Source organism: Corythoichthys intestinalis, chromosome 19 (assembly GCF_030265065.1).
Source record: "Corythoichthys intestinalis isolate RoL2023-P3 chromosome 19, ASM3026506v1, whole genome shotgun sequence".
Lineage (NCBI taxonomy): Eukaryota > Metazoa > Chordata > Actinopteri > Syngnathiformes > Syngnathidae > Corythoichthys > Corythoichthys intestinalis.
In genome coordinates this window covers 36,249,723-36,273,452 of record NC_080413.1, presented here as the reverse complement: position 1 = coordinate 36,273,452, position 23,730 = coordinate 36,249,723, and the positions used below count along the sequence as shown (strand labels likewise).

Genomic DNA, 23,730 nt, shown 5'->3' with positions numbered 1-23,730 from the left:
CTCCAGAAATTGCAGTTTCTAGTAGATAAGTGTCTTTCCAATGAAAAAAAAACATACAAATGTGAATCACAAATTTCTATCTATAACTAGCATTTTTTGGTTCGAAAAAACTTTATTACACTGATACAAAAAGTATGTCAACGTGGATGGATGAGATTTATTTGCCTATTCAGCATCAGAACAGTTAGTTAATCTAGAGTCAAAGTCTCCTCCCACAACGAGCACAACTTTTGGAAAGTGGAGGAGAAAAAACAAGTCTCCCTCTCGCGATAGTACCTTGCTTATACAGCCGCCATATTGTGTGACAGTATTTTGATTCGTATCTACTGGAAGTGAGGAAAAAGAGAAAAGTGAAGGGCTGTCGAGGGGAGGGGGGGCTGAGAAAGAAGAGCTGTCAAAAAGGTATTCCCGAGTCTGTCTAAAAGCGGAGGCCCGAGGCTCGCTATCCCTCCCCTGGGCGTTATTTCGAGGACACATTAAGGCCCGGGGCCTCGGTGCAAACTTAGCTTTTCGTCTGCCTGATACTAGTTGGACCTTTCTCGGCTTCTCCTGTGGCAGCTTCGCGGCCCTCTGGAGGTCCGGCGGCGTTCGGGGGTGTCGAAGGCGGCCCAAGGAGCGGCAGCGAGCGGAGAAGAGGAAGCCAAGTAAGTCGGGTACTACAACTTTTTACCTGATAGCCCACAGCACTTTAGTATTAACAGCAATAATGGTATTAATTTGAAGGAAGTTCACACTTACTCTCAGCACTTATTTAGTGGGAAGCGCTACTCACTTTGTCTTATATGAAGAAAAAAAAAAAAAAAAAAACCGCGACAAAACTTTTGGATGTGTGGAAAATATTGTGTATAACTTTTCACCAGTCGGCTAGCTGCGGTAGCTAAGTAACTTTTTTTGTAGGTGGCTTTAAGTCTGAGGCATGACAGAGTTGCTAACTTCACAGTGCAGACTTTCTTGCATCTTTTACAAATATTCAAACTTTAATTACGTCTCGCCACACTGTCTGAGGTGATGTTGCACTACTTTTTCCATCGAGCTCAGTCGAATGGATGGAAAGGTTAAAACAATTAATTCGTTGCAGCGCTCTGTAACCGCTATTTAATAAGCCCTTAAATCAAACTACTCCATTGTAATTCATTAGGTTTATTCGCTGGTTCTATTACACTCGTGGCTGTATTGAGTGGTGTATCACCTGTTGTTTGGCCACTACTGTATTATGTTTGTCACATGTGAATCACTCGCCACTGCGTCAGTGCAACAGACAATGCAATCAGGTTTAAACGCTGTGTTTGAATTACACGCTTGTTGCACTTGCTGAGGAAACACAAATTGGTGCTTTTTTCTTTGAGACAGATTTGTCCGATTTTTGTCAATGCATTCATTTTGCATACACCCTCACTTCAGAAAAAGGGTATCCACAGGGTATTTAAAAGTCGTAACTAAAAAGTCTCAAATCCAATCATTTGAATTTAAGGCTTTAAAATGTCTAAAATTTTCCTAAAATCTCATAAAACGTCTGAAATACAATTTTGAAAGGTCTTAAAAATCTATTGATATTACTTTTTTACTTTAATACTACTACTGAAACTACTAGTAGTGCTAGTAGTACTTTGTGCTCATTTGTATCACAGTGTGTTAGGGCTGGGAATAAATTCATATACTTTCCAAGTAATTCAGGTCCTCCATTTTTCTTTCAAATCTTTAGTACGTTTTTTTGCCGGTATCAATGTGAAATGAGTCCTAAATTTTTTCCATTATGGTCTTAAAAAGTCTTTAAAGCAACACTAGGTAGCTTTTTAAGCTTCATAAAATATTTTCATAGCATTTGTGATATGTTGACTGACAACTAGTTGAATGACACCTCTTTTATATCTTTAAGGCAGCGGTTCTTAACCTGGGTTCACTAGAACCCCAGGGGTTAAGTAAGTTAAGTAAGTAAGTAAGTAAGTGGTTCGGCGTAGGTAAAGAAACTCAGACCCCTATTTTCGTATGCTGATTAAATCTAGGCAAAGTGACTTTTTAGACTGGGTTTTGAACTGGTTTGCTCTAATTTAGTCTTAATCAATTTTTTTAACTGCTAGTCCTCGACCTGTTGGGAGGAGGAACAGGTTGCTCAGTGGAAGATTGACTCGCACTTGGTATGAGGGAACACAACAGACCAATGGGCAGCGTAGTCTCCAAATTTTGACGTGTTTATAAAACATGCTGTCAAAATGACAAGAATTTTGAATGGGAACTTTTTAAATTATTAGCCTGTTAGCAAGATATGTCAGTTTTGAATTTGAAAAAAAAATGCTTTATTATCTAATTCCGAAGTGTTCGGTGAATCCAAATGTGAAATTTGTGGGGTTCGGTATCTTTAATAAGGTTAAAAACCATTGCTTTAAGGGGTCCGTATTGGTCCTGCACAATATATCGTTTGAACATCGCAATGTGCGCAATACTTCTATTGCGCGCTAATTTTTTTTTTTTTTTTTTTGAATGTAAACTTTTTTTTTTTTTCACAAAAGCAGCAATTGTGCAGAGACATGGCTTTTGGGATCCCTTTTATATGCACAAATCTTCATCATTCATAGATAAATCTCCTTAGCCTGGATTAAACAGTATTATATAAATACTAGGGATGTCCAAGTCACCTGACTGAGAATTTGCCGATACCGAGTCCCTATCCAGTGCTGAAAAAAAGTTTTTTTTTTGCTTTGACCCTCCAGCTGCCGAGAACAGCCTCTCACCTACACAATGAATGAGTTGCCATAGCACACTTCAGACTGTGTACCAAGTTTAACGATGATTAACACATATGTGCCTTTAAACGTAGCGCTAACGAGGTGTCTCTGGCCAGATCAACGCTACTAACCTGTCAATTATCATTAATTTTAAGTACCAAACGCCAGCTGCACTGGTGACCCAAAAAAAAAAAAAAAAAAGTTGGGTCACACTGCTTTTCAGGAGAGCGCGTGAGAGGCTGTATGACCATGGAGAAGAAAAACAAAGTTAAACAAAGTCTTCCCAAACAGAGCTATTCAAGTCCGGTTAAAATTATTTTAGTTATAATTTTGCGATATATACTGTATATACAGTATATACACAGTTACACAGTATCTATACAGTATATATAGGGTTTAGGGTTAGGGTTAGGTTTAGGGTTAGGGTTATATACCCTATAAATATATATATATATATATATTGCAAATCCCCCAAAAATCGCAATGTCTGTTTTTTCCAATATCGTTCAGCCCTAGTCAGTATCTCTTTCACCGGCACTAATTAAGGAGGGCGGCAGGAACCCTGTCACACAAAAAAACTACAAATGTGCTGACTGCTTTATGGCATATGTCACTTCCCCCTTTTACCCATTCGTTACTTACTCAAAAATAACTATTGCCCCGGCTTTCACTTGCTGGTGTGAACCGCCAACCGAACTCTGCGCTGATGAGTTTGGGTGGAAGGGAGGCGGGATCAGATGGCCGGTGGGGAACTACAGTACAAAATCAAACGTTTCTCATCGTTAACATTGCAACGCAAACCTTTGATTCCAGGCTCCGAAGTGGAGGATTCGATTGCGGGGCTTGCTCCACAACCATATAAACGGAAAGCTCTCACGCCGATGACGTTACCACTCACGCACGTCACATTGGGCGTGCGCAGCTCTGCTACTAAACATTAAAAACGGTAAACATGGCAGAACGTCGGCTTTAATTTACTGTTTTTATAATATTTTCAATCTAAATATGTTTAATGTTTCCATTTTTGTGCGATTTTAAGCAAAAAAAAATAAAAAATGAAATTGCTTGGAGTGGGCGGGTATGTTGTCTTCTGGGCTGAGGAGGTTGTTGGTGTCAAGGAAGTGCATCATTAGCTGTTGCCTTGTAATTCTGCACTGCCCCATAGGGCCTGGCATGAATTCTACATCGTTTCCACACAGAATTGCTACGTCATTTGAATGGCGAGTATCCTCGTACCGTCACCATATAAACTGCCCCATCATCATATGCTATTGTTTAGCCATTATTGGATTGATTACCCCATTACTATTCAGCCTTCACACTGTCACTAGTAACAGATATGTCGTTTAATCCATCTGCAGGCGACCGGGAGATCAGGATTTTATGACACTGTGCACTGGTACTCATGGGAAACGCAGTCTATTTTAAGGCAAAACACTACTGCTTTTGTCCATCTGCGTCTCTTAAATCGACCAAAACTGAAAAGTTTCCTAGTGTTGCTTTAAAAGTCTTTAAAACAAGTTTGTTTTTCTGTTTTAGTTGTTTTGTAGGGTATCGTAGAATGATTTCCTGATCCGTGTATCGATAACTGTTGCATCGGCACATCATGAAATCGTTATTGTGAGCCCTGTATCGCAAATCGCATTGCATCGTAAGGTACCCAGAGGTTCCCACCCCTAATTACGAGGACGTTACTATTATGACAGTTAAGTTTAGCTGATTCATGAGCTTAAGTTAGTTAACTTCTGGTCTTTGTTAACAGCAACAGCACCATATTTATATTTGCTACCAAAACAAGAACAATCTGTACTAAGATGAGCATTACACAGCAGAAAATGGCAAACGATCTCAATTTACACCATTTGTTGCTGTTACTATTATGAATAGATTTATGCTAATCCATACTTCAACAGCGGCAGCAGCTGTTGTAATAAATCCAATATACAATCAATCTGTATTCTGGTATTACACACGTCAGCAGGGTGTCTTCATGTTAAAAGGACTAAGTACACCTTTTTCTTACGAATAAAAATTTTCTCATGTGTACAAAATTTTTTAATAAAAGCTACATTTCCAGGAAGTGGCCACCTGGCCTGGGTACAGACAATCAATTATCAAGACCGGTACTATTTTAGCCAATCAAATGTGGGTATCTCAAATAGCTCACCCATTCTCGTGACATCATTACCCCTTAAGGTCCTGAGCCTTTTTTTGTCTGATTTCTGGCCGTTTTTCTAAAATACTCTAAAAATTTAGTCTATATACCATATAGAAATGTTTAACAAGATCACTATACATTCTAATAACATGAAATAAATTTCCAACGGCTTTTAAAACTAGATTTTCCAGTCATTGTTTTTTTTTTTTAAATCGTACTAATCATTTTTACATAGGGACGTCCCAATGCTGATTTTTTTGACTTCCGATTAAATTTTTTAACCCTTTGATGCGAGCAAGATGAAGCAATCAACAGAGAATCCCAAAATTTGAAAAATAAGGTCCTAATGAAACATTTTTTCAAATTTGTAAAAAAAAAGTCAAAATGAATATGTGTAATAAGCGCTCAGATATCTATAACACTTGCTGAATCCTGTTTGTTTTTTTCATGGAACCTGCAGATGCATGTGTTGACTTGCATCCATCATTTTTTTTTTTCAAAAAGAAATGTCAAACTTCTCAATTAGTCTCAAAATCATGACATTTTAGGTGTTTCAAATGTGATACATTTGGCAATATAGGGTTAAAGATGTTTTGCCGTTAACAATCAAATGCCGATACCTATATTTTTAGACCAGTAAAAATAATGCAAAAAAATCATATTTTTTGTATTAAACCAAAATATGCTGGTACGTCCTCAAGAATATTACATGATGCTCTGTTAAATCATTAGTTTCTAAGGAACAGTAGTGTGTCACTCAGCGGACATATTTGCCTAGTGGTTTGATTTTCAGTAGCTGAAAAGCACGATTGGTACTGAAAATATACCTGACTGCTGGATGGGATCCGATCTTGTCACCAAATCTGGTACTGTCCGATACTCCAAAAATAGCCGTATCGGTGCCTATAGACCCTACCCACCGACGTCACAAAATCACGTGCTCGCTGTATGGTTCCGCCCACTTGTCCGTCATTTTGTGTCTGTATTATCAATGGTCTCAATTGATCGAGCAATTTATAATGCATTTCATGGAAGACCCGGTGCTTTCGGATGCCGTAAACTCACTTGATGCGTTGCATAAAAGGCGTTATGTGGAAAAGCTTCAGTTTATCCATTAGCCAGATCCATATTTGATGCCTAAATCGATGTTTTTCGACCCGCTGTCTCCGCCGTATTTGCCTGACATCTGCTAGCTACCCTGAACTGTACAATTATCTTGTCCACACAAAATCAGCCTATTCTCACGAAAGTTTGAAAAACTTTAAGAGCTTGGAGGCTTATAAATACTTCGTTGCTGGTTGGGTGAAACAGGTCCTCGTCCACGAAAATTCGGCAGGAATCTATCTTGTGCTTGGAAAGGTGAGTTACGAAATTTTCAATTCAAAATCTTTTGTTATTGCTAACATCCACTGTCAAGCCTAATGTATTTCATGTCGTTTGTCAATGGAGTTAGGGCTTTTAATGTTTATATGGTTTAGCGATAGCACTCTCACTACATACATACGTGTATGTTGTCGGCGATTAGCCTAGCAATGATCTTAATTGTGGTTATTTGTCAGCCCCGTAGACGAGGCCAGTTTCTTTCACTTGGTACCAGCTAAATATTATTCAAAAAATAACGATGGTGGAAGAAAGGGAAGTCACAAACATCTTGAATTTGAAACTATGTCGTACAACGTCGTATGTTGTCGGCTATTAGCCTCGCAATGATCTTAATTGTGGTTATTTGTCAGCCCCGTAGACGAGGCCAGTTTCTTTCACTTGGTACCAGCTAAATATTATTCAAAAAATAACGATGGTGGAAGAAAGGGAAGTCACAAACATCTTGAAATTGAAACTATGTCGTACTACGTCGTATGTTGTCGGCTATTAGCCTCGCAATGATCTTAATTGTGGTTATTTGTCAGCCCCGTAGACGAGGCCAGTTTCTTTCACTTGGTACCAGCTAAATATTATTCAAAAAATAACGATGGTGGAAGAAAGGGAAGTCACAAACATCTTGAATTTGAAACTATGTCGTACTACGTCGTATGTTGTCGGCTATTAGCCTCGCAATGATCTGAATTGTGGTTATTTGTCAGCCCTGTAGACAAGGCCAGTTTCTTTCACTTGGTACCAGCTAAATATTATTCAAAAAATAACGATGGTGGAAGAAAGGGAAGTCACAAACATCTTGAATTTGAAACTATGTCGTACTACGTCGTATGTTGTCGGCTATTAGCCTCGCAATGATCTTAATTGTGGTTATTTGTCAGCCCAAAACCCTCTAAGTATATCTTAAATGCATCTTACCGGATATAAAATGACTACTACATAGTCTGTGGTGATTTTTTGGTGCCCAGTTTTCACGTCGAATTGCAGCTGTCCATTTCGCTCTCCTCTTTGGATCCCTCGGAATACGGTAAAACTTCAAGTCTCTCCTTCCATCTTCTCTGTTAGTGCAACCAACCGCCACACACGCCTTCACCATTTTGATTATTAATGTTAAGGAGCAGAAAAACACGCCGTAAATAGGAGAAATGTACGTAGCCGTAACAGGTTAACACTATGTTTTGACGGACAAGTGGGCGGTACCATTCAGGAGAGTGGAGTTGTGACGTCACGTGGGTAGGGTCTATATCTAATAATCAACAGACCCAAAGTACAAGGTCAAAAATACAGTATACGGTTTAGTCCGCCATTCGCCCTTGGTTAGCTGGGATAGGCTCCAGCAACCCGCGACCCTGACAAGGATAAGCGGTGTTGAAAATGGATGGATGGACAAAGAAAAAAAAACTGAAATAAAGTTAGTATAGAAATCATAATGAATACCTGGAATAACTTTCTTTGGTGGCTCTGATGTTAATGCAAGGACTGTATGAAAATAATGACGACTCATCTTTTGGTTTTTTTTTTTTATAGTTATATTTAATTAAAAAATATAAATCAATAAAATAAATGATAATGCACCATTCTGGAAAAAATATAAAGACACAAAGAAGTAATTTGTACATTTCCAGTTAAAATGACTTTGTTGAAACACGCATCTTCGTCAAGAGCAATTGATTGACACTGGTATTATATTTACATACACAATCAATCATAACTTATAAAGCTAGAGCTTCAAGCAGGTTAATGGCCCTTGCAACCAAAATTGAGTGCTCCTGGCACGTTACATACTGGCATACTGGGTAACATAACTAACTATGTGTCTGAACTTGACTTGATCCCATCCACCTCAAAAAATGACAGCTGTAACTCTCCTTGCATATGGACCGCTTTGATATATGAAAACCCAGTTGCACAGTCAAGTCTTTTTTTTTTTTTTTTTTTTTGACAGATGCAACAGCAAAAGCATTTTTGGAATCGAATACCTTTGACAAGTTTTCGTCTTTGCCATCTCCAGATGGAACATCAAAAGATCAAGGTCGATCAGATCAAATAGCAGTTTGTTATTATTGTTCTCTATAAAACTCTTAAAAATGGGGCAAGAGTTTCATTGTATAATAGAAGAAAGTAAAACACTACTTCACTACGCTTGATGATTAAAATTAAATTAAATTTTCATGTTATTATTAGGGCTGTCAAACGATTAAAATTTTTATTCGAGTTAATTACAGCTTAAAAATTAATTGTGATTAATCTTAATTTAAACCATCTATAAAATATGCCATATTTTTCTGTAAATTATTGTTGGAATTGAAAGATGAGACACAAGACGGATATATACATTCAACATTTGGTACATAAGTACTGTATTTGTTTACTATAACAATAAATCAACAAGATGGCATTAACATTATTAACATTCTCTTAAAGCGATCAATGGATAGAAGGACTTGTAGTTCTTAAAATATAAATCTTAGTACAAGTTATAGAAATTTTATATTAAAACCCCTCTTAATGTTTTCGTTTTAATAAAATTTGTAAAATTTTCAATCAAAAAATAAACTAGTAGCTCGCCATTGTTGATGTCAATAATTACACCATGCTCACTCATGGTACTAACCCATAAAATCAGTTTCACCCAAGCGCTAGCAGAGGGCGTCAAACTCCAAAAAACAAGCGGACATTGTACTGTCATTTTAGTCTGTTTGAGCGGGGCATGTGCGTTAATTGCATCAAACATTTTAACGTGATTAATTTAAAAAAATAATTACCGCCCGTTAACGCGATAATTTTGACAGCCCTAGTTATGATCATATTGCGGTATTACGTATACACAGTAAATAATCTTGACTAATAATTGTGATTACAATCCTGTAGATAACAAAATATTGAAGATTATGATTTTGCCCGTAATCATACGGGTCTACTAGGATAAAGCTTTTTTTATTATTATTAAATACTTTGGTGTAAGTATAAGTTCATCATGTTCTATTTTCATGAATACCTTGTATTTGCCTGAACTCATCTAAACACAGTGTTCGGATAAATATTGGTTCAGTGAAATAAATCAAAGCGGCGAAACTAGATAATTTTCATCCATCTCAGGCAGCAGTCAACTGAAATTAATGTCATAACAAGGCATGTGCTGGTATGAGATTTTGACAGTATGATAACCTCAAGCAAAAACATTACTGTTTCACGGTATCACTGTACTGCAATTACCACTCTAAAACGTGGTATTTTAAATGTCTGGGTTAAAAAAACAACTTTTTTTCCCATTGAACAGGATTTTTATTTTTCAAAACAATGTATTAGCAAATGGGAACATAAGCATTATGAAATATTTTAAATAAAATTAAAATAAATGCAGTCCTTCAGGTGAGCCTAAACCCTCAGCCACACCTCAACATTATTATCATCAGAACCAAATAATTGAATTATTGGCCAATTTCCATATTTGTCTTACCACCGCTAGACAAACTAAACACACTGGAGTTAACTCTTTTAGCTGGTGCGAAACGTTTATAACAGCGTTTACTAACCTTTAATTTTGTATAAAGCGACAGATTGTCATCTGAATGCAAAATCATATTGGAGGTATTGCCTCCTCTGGCAGCCACCTTCAGCAAACATGTTTTACTTGTCTGTTGGCCGTCTTCCCAGCCTCGGCCGTCTGTAACTTTACTGTAGCCGAAGTATTTCCATACCAATGACTTCGTTTTCTTTGATGGGGGAAAAGTTCAGGTGTTTCACCTAGTTCAGGTGTTTCACCTCCTCCAGCCATCATGTAGCACAGCTGATTCTCTGACTCACTGAGTAACAACCGGAGGGGGAGAGGTAAGCCTTGGAGCTGCAAGTGAGGGATTTCTACCTTTGGGACATAAAAAATAGCTAATACCGTAGGAACAGTATGACGGAAAATTTTAGTGGTTTTGAAACCCTGATATTTTCATACCACGGTATACGTTAAAACCGGTAACCAGCACAAAACAACTAAAACTTAAGTGGACAGGTGGGCTAGAAAATACATGGGTGGGTAGTAAGGCCTGAACGATATTGGAAAAAACTATTGCTGCGATTTTTTGGGGGTTTGCGATATATTGCGATATTATATTGCGATATTAAAAAAAAAAAAAAAAAATTAAAGACATTTTTACTAGATGACTTGAATAGCTGTTTGGAAAGACTGGATGACTCATCATGATCGCAGTGTACAGTATTCCATCGTTTTTCGCGGTTAATAGGGACCAGAACCCGCCGCGCTAAGTGAAAAACTGCGAAGTAGCGCCCCCCCCCCCCCCCCCCCCCCCCCCATTTTTTGTGTGTGTGTGTGTGGTCAATGTATTTATTCAGATCTAGCACTGGGAAGAGATACATATAAGACATGTTTTTTCTCACTTTTTTCCTCCAAAGCACTTCAAATGTAATAATTATGATCAGTTTTAAACATAACTGTCCCACTGAATCATTTTAAAACAAGAATAAAGTACTGTTGTAGAAAAATGCTTGGCTTTATTAAATGCTTCTCTTTACCTAACATGGCTGTGACTTTTGGAGTGACATGTAGAAATTACAAACTCCTCATAATCACTTCTGGCGTTCATTTTATTTGTCTCGAACGTCTCCACATTCTCCCCCAACAGACACACACACACATTCATTCCAGCCCGCGCTTCTTTGCAGAAACTGTTTAACAAGTTAAACGATGATTGACAGATTGCTGCCCGGCTTCTTTGACCAGATCAAAGCCATCGTTAACTTTAATAAGCAAGTGCCGCAGAGACTGAGAGCTGGGAAAGGGGGTGAAGAGAGACTGTGCGAGTGAATGAAGCAGATCAAAGGTTTGTGGATTGAAAAAAAAACAAACTATCGCACGTCCTTGCGATGGGACTATCGCGCATGCGCACATAGCGATGGCGATGTTTAAACGATATATCGTTCAGGCTTAGTGGGTAGTATTTAGTATATTAGCATGACCGTTAATATTGATAACTGAGATAAGTTTGGTTAGAGGTTGACCGGCCGATATATGGACGTTTTTCCAAAATTGGCCAATTAAAAAAACGGATAAAAAAATTTTGATCAGGTATCTATGTGGGCATCTGTGGCCTCTGCTGAGCCGCTGATTAATGGTAGGACCCAGGAAGGACCCTGCAGCAGCTTGAAGGCAGGCTGCTACAGGAGGCTTCAGGCTTGCCTGTTTTGTAAATATTGTAAGATTTTTTTTATCTTGCATGACAGAATATGGAATGTTGCTTTAGCTGTTTAAGATGTTTACTGAGTTATAGACCCTACTCAAGTGACGTCACCGCCACGCCCCCGCGCCATGTTGTCCGTATACTCGTCATGTTAATGCATTAGCGCTTCGTAAATTCCTCCTATTATGGCGTGTTTTTCTGCTCGTTAACATTAATAATCAAAATGGTGAAGTCGTGTGTGGCGGTCGGTTGCAAAAACAGAGAAGATAGACGGAGAGACTTGAAGTTTTACCGTATTCCGAGAGACCCGGAGAGGAGACCGAGATTGACTGCTGCAATTCGACGAGAAAACTGGGCTCCAAACGACTACCACAGATTATGTAGTAGTCATTTTATATCTGGTAAGATGCATTTAATATATATTTAGAGGGTTTTGGGCTGACAACCACAATTAAGATCATTGCTAGGCTAATCGCCGACAACATACACTCAGACGTTGTGAATGAACTACCTGAAAATATATAATTATAAGGGGATAATCAGACAGTTGTCATACAATTAATTTCCAATTTCACTATTGAGGTCAAAAGCCAAAAAATAAATTCAACTAGGGACAATCTGGAGTAGTGCTATCGCATTTCATATTTATTACATATTATATATGTACAGTGCCTTGCAAAAGTATTCGGCCCCCTTGAATCTTGCAACTTTTCGCCACATTTCAGGCTTCAAACATAAAGATATGAAATTTAATTTTTTTGTCAAGAATCAACAACAAGTGGGACACAATCGTGAAGTGGAACAACATTTATTGGATAATTTAAACTTTTTTAACAAATAAAAAACTGAAAAGTGGGGCATGCAATATTATTCGGCCCCTTTACTTTCAGTGCAGCAAACTCACTCCAGAAGTTCAGTGAGGATATTGTCCTAAATGACCGATGATGATAAATAGAATCCACCTGTGTGTAATCAAGTCTCCGTATAAATGCACCTGCTCTGTGATAGTCTCAGGGTTCTGTTTAAAGTGCAGAGAGCATTATGAAAACCAAGGAACACACCAGGCAGGTCCGAGATACTGTTGTGGAGAAGTTTAAAGCCGGATTTGGATACAAAAAGATTTCCCAAGCTTTAAACATCTCAAGGAGCACTGTGCAAGCCATCATATTGAAATGGAAGGAGCATCAGACCACTGCAAATCTACCAAGACCCGGCCGTCCTTCCAAACTTTCTTCTCAAACAAGGAGAAAAGTGATCAGAGATGCAGCCAAGAGGCCCATGATCACTCTGGATGAACTGCAGAGATCTACAGCTGAGGTGGGAGAGTCTGTCCATAGGACAACAATCAGTCGTACACTGCACAAATCTGGCCTTTATGGAAGAGTGGCAAGAAGAAAGCCATTTCTCAAAGATATCCATAAAAAGTCTCGTTTAAAGTTTGCCACAAGCCACCTGGGAGACATACCAAACATGTGGAAGAAGGTGCTCTGGTCAGATGAAACCAAAATTGAACTTTTTGGCCACAATGCAAAACGATATGTTTGGTGTAAAAGCAACACAGCTCATCACCCTGAACACACCATCCCCACTGTCAAACATGGTGGTGGCAGCATCATGGTTTGGGCCTGCTTTTCTTCAGCAGGGACAGAGAAGATGGTTAAAATTGACGGGAAGATGGATGCAGCCAAATACAGGAACATTCTGGAAGAAAACCTGTTGGTATCTGCACAAGACCTGAGACTAGGACGGAGATTTATCTTCCAACAGGCCAATGATCCAAAACATAAAGCCAAATCTACAATGGAATGGTTAAAAAATAAACGTATCCAGGTGTTAGAATGGCCAAGTCAAAGTCCAGACCTGAATCCAATCGAGAATCTGTGGAAAGAGCTGAAGACTGCTGTTCACAAACACTCTCCATCCAACCTCACTGAGCTCGAGCTGTTTTGCAAGGAAGAATGGGCAAGAATGTCAGTCTCTCGATGTGCAAAACTGATAGAAACATACCCCAAGTGACTTGCAGCTGTAATTGGAGCAAAAGGTGGCGCTACAAAGTATTAACGCAAGGGGGCCGAATAATATTGCACGCCCCACTTTTCAGTTTTTTATTTGTTAAAAAAGTTTAAATTATCCAATAAATTTTGTTCCACTTCACGATTGTGTCCCACTTGTTGTTGATTCTTGACAAAAAATTAAAATTTTATATCTTTATGTTTGAAGCCTGAAATGTGGCGAAAGGTTGCAAGGTTCAAGGGGGCTGAATACTTTTGCAAGGCACTGTATGTAGTGAGAGTGCTATCGCTAAACCATATAAACATTAAAAGCCCTAGCTCCATTGACAAATGACATGAAATACATTAGACTTGACAGTGGATGTTAGCAAGAACAAAAGATTTTGAATTGAAAATTTCGTAACTCACCTTCCGAGCACAAGATTCCTGCCGAATTTTCGTGTACGAGGACCTGTTTCACCCAACCAGCAACGTAGCATTTATAAGCCTCCAAGCTCTTAAAGTTTTTCAAACTTTCGTGAGAATAGGCTGATTTTGTGTGGACAAGATAGTTGTAAATATCAGGGTCAGGCAAAGATGGCGAAGACAGCTGGTCGAAAAACATCGATTTAGGCATCAAATACGGATCTGGCGAATGGATAAACTGAAGCTTTTCCACGTAACGCCTTTTATGCAACGCATCCAATGAGTTTACAGCGTCAGATAACACCGGGGCTTCCATGAATTGCTCTATAACTTGCACGACTAATTGAAAACAATGAGAATAGGTCTAAAAAATAGGTACAATATGGCGGCCGGATACAGCGACACATCATTTTGTGACGTAGGTGAGTAGGGTCTATAGTTACTCTCTAAATCAGGGGTGGGCAAACCGGTCCTTGAGGGCCGCAGTGGGTCCTGGTCTTTGTTCCAACTGACCCAGCACAGATAGTATAACCAATGCGGTTTCAGCAGAAATGAGAAGCACCTGACTGCAATCGACTGATTGCACTTGTAAAACAGCAGATTGGTGAAAATGTGTCCTCTTAATGGGTTGCAACAAAAACCCGCACCCACTGCGGCCCTTTGTGGAATAGTTTGCCCACCCCTGCTCTAAATGTAACATGTAGCATTAGCGTTAGCATTAGCTTTAGCATGGCGAGCATCCTCTTCAAGTCTCCCTTTCACTTGTTTAAATTTCTTCGTGGGGGGTTTAAGTATTTGAAAATAATGTACTGTTTTTGCTGAATGTGTATAATCATAAAAACAAGTGCTGTGTTCGTTGGTTTCGTAGCACTAGACCAAATTAATCCTTGAAGTCTCAGGTCATCAATGTAAATTTGAAGCTGTTGATGCAATTTTTTTTAAAAATTGCCGTTCATAATCTTTGTGCTTTAAAAAAAAATAAAAAGTGTATCGGCCTCAAATATCGGCTTACAAAATATCCGTACAAATTATCCATACCGTTTCATTCATATCTATATACAAACCAATTGGACTGTATTTTACAAAGCATCCTTGTATGCTTTTCACCCACTTTAAAGTTTGATTGGCTTCCTTTAAGACTGCTTTGCACATTGAAGTTTATTTACAAAAAAATTAAAAATAGATTAGCAGGCAACCAGTTTAAGGAGTACCCCTCCTCCTGCTCATAGTTAGCTGAGGTAGGCTCCAGCACGCCCAAGGATAAGCAGTAAGAAAGGTAAACGAACAATTAAAAATCTTCAAAAAGCTCACAGCTGCACAACTGTCCCCTTACAAACACCTCCAGCTTCCACTTTGTTGTCATTGCTTTAACTGTAATCATTCATTAGCAGCTTGCGCCTGCAGTGACTTGCAGTGCACTTCCTGACCAATGCACGTCCATGGACAACTGTTTATAGGTGCGCTGCCTTAACTGAAACCATCTGCGCTTTTAGCTTGGCAAACTGTTTGATGGGAGAACTTGTGTGTTTGTCACTCTTTTAAAAACTCAGCAATATTGCTCAGAACCTTTAACTTTAGCGTTTAACTACAGGGCAGCTTTGCACAAAAGAATGCTGGTAATGCTAATATGTGTCAATTTCACTAACTCTTCTGAAATCATGTTGGAAAAATGCATGTATGGTTGTAGAAAAATGAGGCGCACTTGTTGTGTTTATAAAATCATGGCTGACACTTAGACCAAGCTGAATGAGTGGTACTTAAAAGGCGCTTCCTATAAACATGCCTGTGAATATTCCCTGCTGGCCATCTTTCTGGGAATTCATTCATAACAAACAATATTTTTTTTTTGGGGGGGGGGGGGGGGTGATTACTAATGTACAATAGCTATTCTATTGCTCACTTTACTCTTCTCATGAATAATGATGTAAATCGGAATGATGTTATCGGAAGCGATTGCTTTCTGTTATTTCTTCTAAAGGATGCACAACACAATATTGAGTTGAGGGTGCCAACAGTTTTGTCCAGCCCATTTTTTGCATTCTGTGTTAAATTGTCTACATTTTGGCTTTTCTCTTCAGCTTGTTTGTTGTTTTCCAATGCAAATCCAAAAAATAAACAGGTTTATACTGAAAACATTTGTAATTGTGTTAATGTCTGGGAGAAACTGTATTTTCTGGAAAAATTCCAGGTGTGCACATAATTTAGTCCATTACTGTATATGCATATCCTTGTCTAATTTCTGCAACCTCAGTTTACAAAGCCTACAGGGCTCTGGCAACCTGGACGAAGACAAATTGGTAATTGGCTGATTGGTGGAGGCTGTGACATCTGTTGTAAACACAGAATAGAAGGAATAACAACTTTTACGGGCTGACAGTCTCAGTTTAACCATTGAGAATCGTGTTTGAAGTGTTTCCAAAAAACACGTTTCTTTAATGTCTTATGTAAATACTAGGGCCGTTTTATGAATAATTGAAGTGCAAATCTTACATTTTGCTCCATTAACAAATCTAGAAGTAAATACTGAACCACGTAATAAAATCTGGAATTATAACAGCCTAAACCAAGAACACTTTGCCTTCAGTTGGAGAACTCTTAACTACAGTACCTGCCTAATAAAACACTGTAGATCAGAGAGGTCAGAATGTAGAAATATACTAGGAAAACACAAAAATTGTCAACCTTACTGAAGGAAATGGAAAGTATCGACTAGAAACTATGCACAGCAAAAATAGTATGTTGTTTAGTGCTGCAACGATTAATCCATTAACTCTAGTATTCGATTAGATAAAAATATTCGAATTAAATTTTGTTGCCTTGAGTATTCGTTTAAATAAATTTGCGTTGTAATGCTTTATTTTGAAAGTGTTTGCATTTAGTTTTATTGACTGGGGTGGATACACTGCCCTCTCGTCTGCCTCTCTTCACATGGCTGAATCCAACTGCTCCCTGTTAAGACCAACGTAAGTTAAGTTTTTGTTTGAGCTAATGTTTTTTAATTCGTTCATAGTTTAGTTCATAGGTATATTTAACCGTTTTTTTGTGTGAATATGTGTCTGAACCATTTGTTGAGAGCATTGTAAAAAAAAAAAAAAAAACTAGCATTTTATAGCATTTAAGCTTGCGGAATTTTTCTATGTAAGTTAGCCAATTGTTCTTTTGTTTTACATAGATCCTCATTTTTTAAAATGAATTTATACCGTTTGAGGCTCAGCTCAGGTATTTTAATTGTTCATGTTCCTTATCCGATTACTCTATTATTCGAACTAACTAGTCCATCGATTAATCGGCTACTAAAATATTTGATAGCTGCACCCTAATGTTGTTTGTAGCATTTTGATGTGCATTTGAGCCAAGGGTGTAGATTTGGTCTCAACATTGGTAGGGACGATATAATAGCATAACCTGCATGCACACTTTTTGTTGGAAGCGGGACATTCATAAGACCAAAGAGATTGGGTGCACATTTGTCATGGCTACATTTCTCACAAATATGAAGCTAATTAATGGATAGGCTAAATGATCAATGCAAAAATAAATCTATATTGACTTATGCTCACTTTCATATATATTGGTTCAGGTGATACAATGTTCGATTAAAACCTTTGTTTTCAAAAACTACTAAAGAAACACTTTGAAAACTACCAGAATAAATGTCTGGATTTTATTATTAAATTTAAATTTCAACATTTGAACATAATTTAAATTATATTAACATACACAATAAATACAAACTTGTTAATAATCTCTTTACTATCCAGGAATGCAAAAAAATAAACATTTGTCTTAAGACCACTGAACATTGTCCATCTAAATAAAGAAATTAAATCAAACTGAAAAAACTTCTTAGTTGGGGAATAACAAAAATAGATAAAAATTGGGCCTTCCTAGGTAAAACACTACTGCTTATGTCCACAAACACAGTCAAACTCAAAAAACAAAAAGCTCCTTTAGACTGCTTTAAGACTACATAAATAAAAATGAAAATTGGGGTGAAGCGGATAAAACTCGGTTCACTACATTTCTCAGTTTAATTGACGTTAACAGCAGTGTTGTTAATCTTACTGAAAAAAAGTAATTAATTATAGTTACAAATTACTTCTCCCAAAAAGTAATTGCGTTAGTAACTCAGTTACCTGAATGTAAGAGTAATTAGTTACTTGGCAAAGTAATTGATGATAATTACTTTTTTCTTTTTTTCCTCAAAAAAGAAAACAAAAAAAACCCTTTACCTTGAATCAACTGTTAAAAGTTGTTAAAATTGCTCCCATTATTGCATTAGTTCCCTTCTCTCTACTTTCGACATATGAAAGTTTTAAAACTGTTTCATCATTTAAAGATAGATAAGTCAAGATTTTGCCGATTTAGAAGTATTTTAGATAAAAAGTTACTTAAGTTCGCTAGGAAGGTTCTCTACAACAGAGCCGTCCTAAAAAGTCTACTGCTTTAAGATGGCGCCTGTCTACTAACTCATTTAGTGCCATGTCTGTCATTTTGCATGTAGTTATATCTACCATGTCTACCATATCTACCATAACATGCGGGCGTAGTTTGTAGGCTATCGGCTACAACATGTATGATTGGAGCTACCTAGCATCGCGTTTGCTCGGCGTCACAACTTTCTTGCCTCCTCCCTACTCCTGCTCTGTCGTCTCGGTGAGTCCGTCTCCCTCAGGCTTTTCGACCAATATGGTAACGCATAGTAACGCATGCCTTTCCGTCCTCAGTAACGGTAACGGCGTTGCCAAAATGAGAAAAGTAATGAATTAGATTACCCACTACTGAAAAAAATAACGCCGTTAGTAACGCCGTTATATTGTAACGCCGTTATTAACAACACTGGTTAACAGTAGAACACAGATACAGGAGGACACTTCTCTGTAAGCAGCTTCCTTCTCGAGTTTTACAGGTTAGCAAATTCACACAGTTTAATTTTATGCTAACGCTAATGCAGGTCAGACTTTCAGTAGCAAAATGAGTGGTTTGTTCCCCACCACCACCATTTTACATTACCTGCAGTGGCTACTGCTAGCCGAAAAAAAATTCTTCTGCGTTTCAGGGGGAAAAAAATGGACTGTCACATTCAGCAAGTGAAAAGAGATTAATGTAAATCGGAACATAATGAAAATAATTCACTTATTAATGGTAGGGTCAATTCCTTACAAAATACGTAAGACAATCTAAATCACCTATATAACTGAACTCATTATATAATGCAAATAATGTTGTTCAAAAGTTGATGGGGACATTTTTAGCGTCCTGAAAAGTTGGTAGCGTTTTGTCTCTACCGTCCCTAATCCCTATGCAAACCTATGCCCTTGATTTGAGCAGTGCAGATCTGAATAAATATCCACGTGCTTTAGTGTTTCTAGATTTGATATGAGTTAGTTTAAAAATACAATTAATGAAAAACCGTGAATACACATATAAGCTTCTAGGATTAAAAAAAAAATGCATTGTTTGTTTAACTCCACAGTTTGAACATAGCTGGGTGATTAAGTACTATAATGTGTAGTGCAGTGTATTGACCATAAAATACATGTGCACAGTCATATCCGAACACAATTTGCCATTTAAAAAGATCTCATTTGCTTTTTTTGTTATCTTCCTTGTTGGTGATTTCTCAATCATTCTCTGCTTCTTAAAGATATTTAATTATGTTTCCAGTTACAGCTCACTCTGCAATGCTTTTGTGAAAGGGCTTAGCGCCTGAAATCCCAACCAGGAATCAAGTTATTACGAGAGTGACTCTTTGCATTATAATGAAGGCTCGGGTTTTAGGAAGAGGGCTGGGTGCCTTCACCTTCCCCCACTGCAGAAAATGCAGTTACCAGGAAAATAGCCCCCCTCCCTCTGTCAAACGCTCAAGACTTATCTGCTTTGAAGGGAGTAACATTGTTTTCAGGTTTGCTTCATTTCTTTCAAAAACACAAATTACTTGTAAAACGACGTTTGAAAATATGTGGAATGTGTGCTTGGTTAGGATTTTGAACATTCTGAAACACCACTCAAGAATGGGACAAATTATAATAAAAACATTAATAACCACCTTGGTTGGTGTACTCGTAATTGTCGGATTTGAAGTAAGTTATGTGACCACATGGCAGTATAGAGACTGGATGGATTGCCCATCTTGGATTGGACTTCTTTGTACACAGCTGGAGAATATATACTGAAAAATAAAAAGTGCTTTATTTTGTGATTATTACGAAGACATTGTACTAGTGCATGCCTACACTGAACACTTCTCCGAACATGTACATTCAAACAGACATTTGTGTAACGTTTGCATGTGTTTTTTGCATAACTTCCTATGCAACAGCAAACAGCTTTGTAATGTGAAACAGCACATTCCATCCAGTTTCTTCTTTTCAATCAGTTGTGTAAACAGTGCCTGTATTCACTTTGCATTTTTGTTTTTAGGGTCACCTGATAAACGTGCTGTTAAGCCCGTTTTAGTGTGTTCCTTTTACGTGACTTTTTTCAAATGTTGATACCACAGAATTTATTCTTATCGGAAACAAATACACTGCTGGCCAAAAGTATTGGCACCCCTGCAATTCTGTCAGATAACGCTCAATTTCTCTCAGAAAATGATTGCAATTACAAATGCTTTGGTAATAATATCTTCATTTATTTTGCTTGCAATGAAATAAACACAAAAGAGAATGAAAAAAAATGAAATCATTGTCATTTTACACAAAACTCCCAAAATGGGCCGGACAAAAGTATTGGCACCCTAAGTCTATTACTTGGTAGCACAACCTATAGACAAAATAACTGCGAACAACCACTTCCGATATCCATCAATGAGATTCTTACAATGCTCTGCTGGAATTTTAGACCATTCTTCTTTGGCCAACTGCTCTAGATTTGAAGGCTGCCTTCTCCAAACTGCCATTTTCAGATCTCTCCACAGGTATTCAATGGGATTCAGGTCGGACCCATTGCTGGCCACTTTAGAAATTTCCAGTGCTTTCTCTCAAACCATTTTCTAGTGCTTTCTGAAGTGTGTTTTGGGTCATTGTGCTGCTGGAAGACCCATGACCTCTGAGGGAGACCCAGCTTTCTCACACTGGGCCCTACATTATGCTGCAAAAATTGTTGGTAGTCTTCAGATTCATAATGCCATGCACACGGTCAGGCAGTCCAGTACAGAGGAAGCAAAGCAACCCCAAAACATCAGGGAACCTCCGCCATTTTGACTGTGGGGACTGTGTTCTTTTCTTTGAAGGCCTCGTTTTCTTCCGTATAAACTCTACGTTGATGCTTTTTCCCAAAAAGCTCTACTTTTGTCTCATCTGACCAGAGAACATTCTTCCAAAACGTTTTTGGCTTTCTCAGGTAAGTTTTGGCAAACTCCAGCCTGGCTTTTTTATGTCTCTGGTTCAGAGGTGTGGGGTCCTACCATAGAGTCCCTTTTCATTCAGATGCCGATGGATAGTACGGGTTGACACTGTTGTACCCTCGGACTGCAGGGCAGCTTGAATTGGTTTGGATGTTAGTCGAGGTCCTTTATCCACCATCCGCACAATCTGTCGTTGAAATCTTTCATCAATTTTTTTTCCGTCCACACAGGTGTGTTAATTACACAAATTATACCCCTTTCCCACTGAAACTAGTGTGTCAACGCACGTTTTTTCCAAGCCGATGCAACCCACTAGCAGTTGGCATTTGGCACCTTTCCCATTGACAAAAAAAGCCGTCTTTTTTTTTTTTTTTTTTTTTTTTTTTCACCCGTCTACCCACCCCTCCTCAGCCGTGCGTAAGGTTACGTGACGTCACCACGCAAAGATGCGCGTCGACAAATGCGACCGAATTCATTCAGTTCAAGGAAGTAAACAATGCAGAGCAAAATGGAAGCCTCTTTTCCGTTGGTTTTCTCTGTTTGCATGCTTTTTACTGCCCTCCAAATGGTCGAAATGCAGCAAAGGATCAACACTCTGCTTTGCTGAGGCAACGTAAGCGACGTGAATTCTTCTTCTTCTACTAGCTTTGTCGTGAGCATCGACGTAACTACGGTTGTGGGGCGTGTTAAATGGGAGGCGACTGGAACGTTGTTATGACGTATCACGTAAGAGCCTACGTCACCACGTAGATTAGGGTGTTGACTGTTGACCCGGGGTTTCTCTTTCACACAGCATGACGATCAGAGCCGAGGTGATTTTAACGCGGGTCGCTTGGCGGGTTGATTGACACGGGTCGAGGCGGGTCGCTGCACCTTTCCCACTGTCACCAAAAGCCGATTGTTAGTGGGTTGACACGGGTTTTTTGGCCAGTGGGAAAGGGGTATTAGAGAAGCATCACATGATTTTTCAAAGAGTGCCAATACTTTTGTCCGGCCCATTTTTAAAGTTTTGTGTGTAATTATAATGATTTATCGTTTTTTCCCCCATTCTCTTTTGTGTTTTTTCATTGCAAGCAAAATCAATGAAGATATTACGACCAAAGCATTTGTAATTGCAATCATTTTGTGGGAGAAATTGAGCATTATCTGACAGAATTGCAGGGGTGCCAATACTTTTGGCCAGCAGTGAATGTCAACTTCCTAAATCCTTGCATCATTGGACATGCCTGTTTTAAGATGCAGAGTAAAATAATTGCACATTGTTAAAATTTAAACCTGCCAATGAAGGTGGTATCAGAAAAGTCGCCTCGATATGACATTTTGGCTGAAAACTAGAGTGGAAGCTCATGTGCTTTTATGTGTTTGATTTGTTATGTTTGTCTGTTGGTTTTTGTTCAATAACTCATGAACGAATGAAGGGATTTTTATCATACTTTTAGGATATGTTTTCAATATGAAATGGTCACAGAAATTAGGAATGGAATTTTGCGATAACTTGTTTCATACTTAAAGGGAGTGCCCACTTGACCAAATATGGTACCACTTTGAATTTGGCTGCTTAGGCAGAAATCTGCTCTCTCAACGTGCTCCTCTAGCTTTATTTTTTTTTCTCACTTCACAAAACCTTTGAGTTGCAGGACAAATTGATCTTCTGACACTTCAAAACTACGTACAGTATGTCATATGCTTTAAATTGGTGCCAGTAAATTGTTGTGCTTGCTGTTGGTTTTGAATTGTTAAGGTGGGCTCTTCGAGGATTAGAGTTACAGGACTAGGCGGTAGCATCTTCTACTGACATGGTATCGGATTGAAGCATTGTACAAGAGGGTTTATGCGGGTCATTAAAAAGCATTAAGGTAGGTATTAGGGTATTAGGTAGGTATTGAGGTATTAAACATTTTGGGAACCTGATGGATTTAAAAAAAAATTTTTAACATAATTCATACAGTTTTCATGTATTTTCGGGGAGCAGATGGTATCTGCTGATAAAAGCATTATAAAATTGTATCAGATAATATCGACATTGGCCCAAAACCAATCGTGAAAAAACAATCTGCATGTTACCTTCAAAGTGAATGTAGAAGCCTTCAGCCTTTGTACAAGGGCTGGTAACAGCTTAGTACAGCAGTTATGCTTATTGACCATTAGGTGTCTTCAAATGCATGTGAGCAAACCTTTTGTGTTCATGGTGCAAAAATTAAATGAACAATAAATGATTCAAAAGTAATGAATTCTAAACTCATTATATAATCCATTCCCTGTAGTGAAGCTGTGTGCATTTGTTTTTGTTTCGAACCAGAAGCACTGTATGAGCCATATGTGATATAGCTTTGCCTTATTGACACTTTTCACTAGCACTTGATCCAAACACTGATGCTTGCACTATTTTGATTTTAACACTATAGTAGTGCAATATAGGCACTTTTCGAAGAATGTTTATTGGAAAACCTTGAAGTTGTTACATTTTCATTATGAAAGTATCCAATGGGGTATCTCAATACAATTACCGTAATTTCCC

The 23,730-nt window shown here is 38.2% G+C and overlaps 1 protein-coding gene across 7 annotated transcripts in view; it reads left to right on the top strand.

Annotated features, from left to right (window-relative positions):
- Window positions 1–215: 215 nt before the first annotated feature.
- The window catches only part of tab2 (TGF-beta activated kinase 1 (MAP3K7) binding protein 2), a 97,300-nt gene continuing 73,785 nt past the window's right edge, over window positions 216–23,730 (top strand). For 3 of the 7 annotated variants that reach the window (XM_057822319.1, XM_057822318.1, XM_057822313.1), the window contains exon 1: window positions 217–644. The gene's annotated coding sequence lies outside the window, so the exon portion shown is untranslated. Of the gene's footprint in view, window positions 654–23,730 lie in introns of all 7 variants that reach the window. The other 4 variants (XM_057822315.1, XM_057822316.1, XM_057822317.1 and 1 more) reach the window with 4 other exon arrangements.